General features: G+C 38.9%; 1 long non-coding RNA gene across 1 annotated transcript; it reads right to left on the bottom strand.

The window, feature by feature from the left end:
* Positions 1-1,540: 1,540 nt before the first annotated feature.
* On the bottom strand, positions 1,541-4,827 carry LOC136435852 (uncharacterized). The gene is made up of 2 exons (XR_010755979.1): positions 4,366-4,827; positions 1,541-2,608 (listed from the first exon to the last, which is right to left on the bottom strand). It is a non-coding gene; the product is annotated as an uncharacterized lncRNA (long non-coding RNA).
* Between the last annotated feature and the right edge of the window lie 2,559 nt (positions 4,828-7,386).

Genomic DNA, 7,386 nt, shown 5'->3' with positions numbered 1-7,386 from the left:
GTTAGGCATATAGATTTGGTTATCGGTAGATGTTCGACAACAGCGGAAATACAAATGTAGGTATATAACTTACTACACAGTGAACAATCTTGAACAGTCTTAATTGTGGTAATATATGTACAAAACATGGCTGTTATAAGTCCTGGAAATCAAGGTATAAGTAATTAAAAGTAACTAGAAAGGCAACATTTGCGAGCAAATACAGCATGTTTAGCCATACTCCTCGCCATGCAAAAAATGGACTCTCCCAAAATAACAATGGACCATTCAAAAATACTTGCATTAAAAAAATTAATCACCCCAGTCCAAAATTGAGTCTTCCAGTAGCACCTCAACACAATATGGACCAGTCCACAACCATATCCACTAATTGATTAACAAATACACTTCTGCTAAAAAGTGGACTCATAAACGAAGGTGCTAAGTCCTCCTGTGTGTTTCTGCCTATTTTCGGTGGCCGCGCTAGACCACCAGCGGATTTGTTTTGACGGAGCGTCACCCGCGCGCGACGATGTACACTGTTCGGCACCGCTAATATCCGGCATTTTCCCGCTCCAAAACACTCCACAAGACCCACGTTTTTAGTGTTTTGCCTCTTGTGCAACACGATTCGATTTGCATTACTAACGGGACGAAAATGATAGAAAAAATTCACCCCGTCCCGGCGTCCGTCCCAAAAACATGAACGACATGAAAATATATTTTCTTACAGATTCAATCACGAAAATCAACAGCATGGGATTCCAAATTTTCGCAAAATCTTTTGTTACAAATTGTTCGAACATTGAAACATTTGGATAGATGGTTTGAAACTGTTCTAAATAAAGAGATTTTTGTGTAGTTACGTTCGAAATGTTTCCAACGTATGTGAAATAAGTTCAAACATGTTATAAGTTTCAATTCTAATTGTTTGAACACTTTAGAACTATTGTGACTTAGACATTCTTTTAATCAAAACAGTTCAAACATATTACAAATATTATATTAAAACCCTCTCGGTAACTTGGAATTGACTCAAATATGTTGTTTTTGGTCATTTCCTTCGTCTCCTGTCAAATCTTCATATGTATACTATGGAAAACTTCATTCTTCCCTGGGGTTGATCTTTTTTAATTCGATTTTGAACTGGGTTGATTATGCGCAAGAGTGTAACTTTCAGCGGATATTTTTCGACTGGTTTACATGGAAATGGCACGGAATATCCCATTCTTGCAAGGGGAGGATTCTTTAATTATTTCTTTCAATTTTGAGCTGGAATGATTATGAAAAAGTCCATTTTTTAGCAGAAGTGTATTTGTTAATCAATTAGTGGATATGGTTGTGGACTGGTCCATATTGTGTTGAGGTGCTACTGGAAGACTCAATTTTGGACTGGGGTGATTCATTTTTTTAGTGCAAGTATTTTAGAATGGTCCATTGTTATTTTGGGAGAGTCCTTTTTTTGCATGGCGAGGAGTATGGCTAAACATGCTGTATTTGCTCGCAAATGTTGCCTTTCTAGTTTAACTTGTTTTCTGTTATAAAATTTCCTAAACTGCAATTTAACCACTGAGTTTAAGGGAACATGGTGTTTTCCCGATAATCACGTTAAATGTTTATGTCCGGTCTTTCCTCCTCGTAAGCAAACTTCCAGCTTGGCCAGGTGCAAGGCACTAGGGGTCAATGACCTGTAGGTCATATGTAGTATTGAAAGTGACAGAAGTGGCAAATATTGTCAAGAAAGCCCAAAATAAATCGTTTTGAATATATGTATGCCAAAAATGGGAATGTAATCCTTTAAATATTTGTTCAAGCCACATATACAGCAAATTTCAAGTCATTCGGTTGAAATACCAGGGCGCAGGAGGCCAAGATATGCTAAAAATAGCCTAAAAACCTCAATAAAATCACTTTCAAGGTCAATATCAAAACAAGGAAAAGAACGCACATTGGTTTTTGCCTACATTACCTCTGTACCAAATTTCAGGTCATTTGGTCAAAAAATGACAGAGATGAATCGATTTGAAGATTTGACAGGAGGAGAAGAAGAAGAAGAAGAAGAAGAAGAAACATGAGAGAAAACAATATGTTTAGCCATACTTATGGCTAAACATAAAAATAAGATCATTAGAGACTACACGTGATATAACGTCAATATTCTGAATGAGGGTAATTGAAAACCAATGATACAAATCTCTTACTCGGAAAATCAATGAATATAGAATGTATGCAGAAGTTATATCATAACATTTAGAGCTTCTTCTGTAACCTCTATAAATACATTAGAGTATGAATCATACAAATTTTGCATAGGGATATTCACGTTGTAGTTTACTTATGAACATTTACAATGTGTTTTCACATGATTCTACTCATTCTGTGCGTTTTACGGCACACCCGCAACGGCAATTACGGTACGGGTTGATTAACTTTGTTGGTCTAACATGTTATCCGTGTCACATAAAGGAATGTTCTGATACAAATAGTACTGCTTCTTAAACGTATAGGTCTTAACAGACATATCATTATCCAAGATAGGCGTGCGGAAGTCACACAGGTTGGTTTGCTGCAAAGATGTTGCTGCACTGGAACTGTCTTTATAACCCCCCGATATACTCAGCAGATGATGCTGAAAAATAAACGTGGCTAGAATAAATTAAATGTGGAGACGAGTCGAGACCTACTACATCAAATGCGCACCCTCCCTCTCCAGTGATATGACACAACGAAACAACGATCGAATCAAAAACAAGATGTTCTACAACACTAAAGACAGCAGTGGCCGGTGACCTGATTACTTAAAGTTTAGCCGTGTCTAATTCCAGTCGGATCATGCATATGGTCAAATAACGATCGCAAAAGGTAAAGTGAACAAAGTCGGCTCAATAAAGAAATGTAAGTTATGTTTCCAACAACGTTGAAATACTACCCAGCTGAAACTTTATCTTTGTAGACTTCTCGTGACAAACCCAAACCAAGTCAATGAACTTTGCGATCAGTTGAGTAATAAAAACACTGAAACATATGGATGAAACACAAATTAGGAAAACGGAAAGGCATCGGACTTATTGGCAGACAGTACAGGTACAATACGCATTGCTGGAGAGACTTTGTACATAGAAACACGTGTCGGAGATAGGAACGCAGATTCCGGAATACCATGAAGAAATATGTAACATATACGGAAAACAGATATTCTAAGATATTAACCGGACACGCAAATGAGCATTTCCTGTGTCGAAATATTTCCGAAAATGCTGTGTGGAAATTCTTGTTTGGAAATGTCCAGATATACGCGACATGTGTAACCTTCAGATTTGCCTAGAAATCTACCCTTCTCGTAGATCGTGTAGGGAAGGAAATATGTTACATACACTGTATACGGAAAACTGGTATTCCCGGATATAAGGGCAAATAGAGAAAAACACATATCTGAACCACTTAAACGCACGTGGCACGTATACGGAAGAATCAGGAGTACTGCTTTTGCCTGGGCATAGGGTAGCAACAGTTTCTTAGTCAATATATTAAGCATATCTATGTAGAGTCAGAATACTGAAACATGGGTTGTTGTAATATATCAACAACGCGTATTCGGTCTTACGAAATGCCCCTGTACAGTATCCAAAACAAAAACAAAACAATATCACGAAATAAAGACTGTTTTCTTTCGGATCGCATATGCATAAAAATAATTTCTTAATTATTTTAAGGTACTGTCAAACATAATGTCAACAGACTGAACAGAATATAATACCATTCCTGTATGATATGTTAAAGTTAAAACAGATCCTAAGGTCGAACTGAAAATCTAACAAGAATTGAAACATAAAAACCCTTATCAAATGATGTGGCTAGAAACACAACATTCCTTTTGTTACTAAACTCGACAGGACAACATTGCCAGGTCGCAGTCCTCAATATGATGAGTATCAGGTCACCAAACACGTAGCATTTACTGAAAACTGATATTTCACGATACGACACCACTAAGGATTGTTGTTTTTCGGCATAGGTATATTCAGAAAATTTCTAATATTTGTCAGCTATATTGACTCTTCTCTGTAGTCATGTTACATCATGGATTTCTGTAGTATTCCAACCCCTGATATCTTCGTACACAGAGGGAAACACGTATTCGGAGTAAAGAAATGACCATTAACAGTATCCGGGAAAATGTTGATTACTGATATTCCGTATACACACATGTTTTCTATTATGATACATGTGGGTGGCCTGTTGTGCTTCACGGAAGAGCTGCTTGAAAACAATTTCTGTGAAACTCTCCTAGCTGCAAATTGACACACTAGAGTAAGAAATTACTTATTTCTGATGTATGTATTAGTTTAACCCGTCTCCAATTGTGGATATTGGAAGTTCAGTTACCGTGTTCTCGGCTTGTCGATGCTCCGCTGAGGTCACTGCACCAAGTTGTCCTCGTACCATCCACTTCGGTCCCGACTCCCGAGTACATGCAGGTCATTCCTCGTCTTTGCAAGTTGGTTCAGAAAATACAAATCTCGCGGTGTATTCCGTCAGATCGTATTGAGAATAGGATGTTAGAGACTCGGGCTCCGGCAGATACCTCCGGCACACGTTGAAACAGCTCACCCCGGCTCTTTCTCCAACTCTGCCAGAACCGTTAAGTTTGGCGCTAACATTCCAGGAATGCGTCATAGATGAACGGACCAATCAGAAATCAGGCATATTTTCCAAACCATCTGGTAGCCAGATCTTATCGTAATTGTGCACATACCAATGTCCCAACTAAGAAGACAGACAAGCCAGTACGGTTTTGGAATGTGCCCATATATATATATGAATATATTTCCATGGCAGGTCACACGCTTGCCTTCATATCATGCTTTAGCAATAGATTGATGCAGGTATTTCAATTTTGCACATGCATGTATAAATCGGTTATGGAAATCTAACTTAAGTTGCTTTGATTGGCACAAGATCACAAAGTGTGTCACTGTTTGGCTTAATGCACTCTTGCAATTCTTTTTAGATTTCAAGAACTACCAGAAACCCGAAGTTGTGTATTTGCTGATCGATTTGATAGTTTCAAGCACGGAGACAAAAAGCTCCTCCTAGAGGCAGCAAATATTATTGTACCGACCGTATCTTGGTCATGATACGCGCAAATACGTCCGGAAATCTAAGTGTCCCACAATGCCCTTCTGCTATGGATTGTCATTTTCGACTTATTTCCGGACAACTGTTTTGATTCTGGTCATTTGCGGAGTCCGGAACGCCTTCAGAAAACATGCTTCGTATACGGACAAAAGATAAACCAAGATATTTCCTGGACACAAAAATGAACAATTCCGGAATCGGAATATTTCCCGATATGCTGTGTCGAAATTCCTGTTTGGAAACTGTCCGAATACGCGGCACGTTCAACATTCAGATTTGCCTGGAATCTTTTTTTATTTTATCACAGAACGAAATATATTGCGTAAACGGAACATCATCATTATCATCATCATCATCATAGTCGCCGCGTTCATCGGTTGACGATGCCGGCCATCATATGTATTCCCGGATATGTAAGAAAGTACAGTAAAACGCATACCTTAACCTGGACTACAGAAACTAAAATGGCACATAATCGGTAGTACTTGCTTTGCATTAATAAAGATAGCAACTGTTTTGGATTCGAAATATTATCGGATATGTGTCATGACAAAGTCAACAGATATCTTCGTGTATGTAAAGAAACACGCATTTGGAGTAATGAAACTCCCATGTACGGTATCCGCAAATATCCTAAATCATATTTTGCTTGATCTGCAACGAAACAATTCCTGATTCAATATATTTCCGTAAATGTTGTGTATTGACAAGATGTCCGAAAACGTTCAGAATACTTGGCATGTCCAGTTATGTGTCAAATGTCGGATTTTTACCAGAAATAGACCGCTTTCGCGCTTGACAGATGTCTCTGTATACATAACGAAATACGTATCCGGAGTTATGATACGAACTTGTTAAGAATCCGGTAAATAAAAAAAAACTATATTTATCCGGATTTGCTAGGTATAATTTATTGAATCACAATATTTCCGGATATTTCAGGTGTCAAAATAAGAACTTGAAAATAGTCCGTATATTTGACATGCCCAGTGATGTGTCAAACTTTGGATTTGTCCGGAAATGAATAGCAACATTTTCGGAGTCAATACATTCCCGGATATCTTACCTGTCACGGCAGAGTCAGAATACAACATGGATTGTCGAAGTATCTTAAGAACAGATATCTCCGTATACATAAAGAAACACGTATCCGGAGTTACGATACGACCCTGAACAGTATCCGGAAAAATAAAAAGTTGTATTTATCCGAATTTGCTAGGAAATATTTCTTCAATCAAAATATTTCCGAATATGTGAGGTATCGATTTGAGTACTTGGAAACGGTCCGAATATGTAACATGCCCAGTGATGTGTCAATATCGGATTTGTCCGGAAATGGACCCCTTTCGCGCAGTGAGTGATCTAAATCTCCCAAATTCAGTATGTTTTAATCAGAGATAACATCACAGGCTGCTACCAATAAATGTCACTCAAGCAACAACAAATCACTAGAAAATGTTGGACGACCCCGGTCTGGCAGCTAAGTGCATATGACAAACATGGCGACACACAAGGATCGCGATTGGCCAGTATTTCTTGTTCCAAGGACAATATGTAGACATGTATGCGCTTGCGTGAAGAGATTGGACGTGTTACTACTTGCTCCGATGCAGAAAGCAGAAAGGAAGCTGCAAGGCCGACTCCCCTTCTCACATCCAAGACAGCCATAAGGGTAGGTATATGTTAGAACAATGTATGAAACAGGGAGGACTGCACATGTAGATAAGGGAATGAGGAAGTACAAAAAGTTCTTTACTAGGTCTGAGTGAAACAAGATTGCTACAGGCAATAGGCTAGCTAGCAACGGGAGAGAGGTTACTATATTCAGGGCATACAGAGGATGGAGCTCCCCACATAGAGGATGGAGCTCCCCACATTGATGCTGACACAGGAAGCACAGAGGACACTCATCAGTCAGCCCACGCATCACCATTGCCAATTTTGCTACAAAGAAGAGTAACATGAATGTCATTCAGTGCTATGCTCCTACCAATGGTGCTGCGGAGGAGAAGAAGGATGACTTCTACCAGCAACTTCAAGCAGTGTTGGGCAAAAGCAGAAGCAAGAACATCACTCTACTTATGGGCGACCTCAATGCCAAGATAGTTTCAGATAACACAGGCCATAAGGAAGTTATAGGAAAGGAAGCACTAGGTAAGATGAACGGTAATAGGGATAGGTTTACGGACCTGTGTTCACTCAACCGACTGATGATATGCATCTCTCTACACAAACAAGAGTCAGAAGACCAAAGATGTCCATGAAATT

The sequence above is a fragment of the Branchiostoma lanceolatum genome, chromosome 5 (genome assembly GCF_035083965.1).
Source record: "Branchiostoma lanceolatum isolate klBraLanc5 chromosome 5, klBraLanc5.hap2, whole genome shotgun sequence".
NCBI classification, from domain to species: domain Eukaryota; kingdom Metazoa; phylum Chordata; class Leptocardii; order Amphioxiformes; family Branchiostomatidae; genus Branchiostoma; species Branchiostoma lanceolatum.
This window is presented reverse-complemented; position numbering and strand designations above follow the sequence as displayed.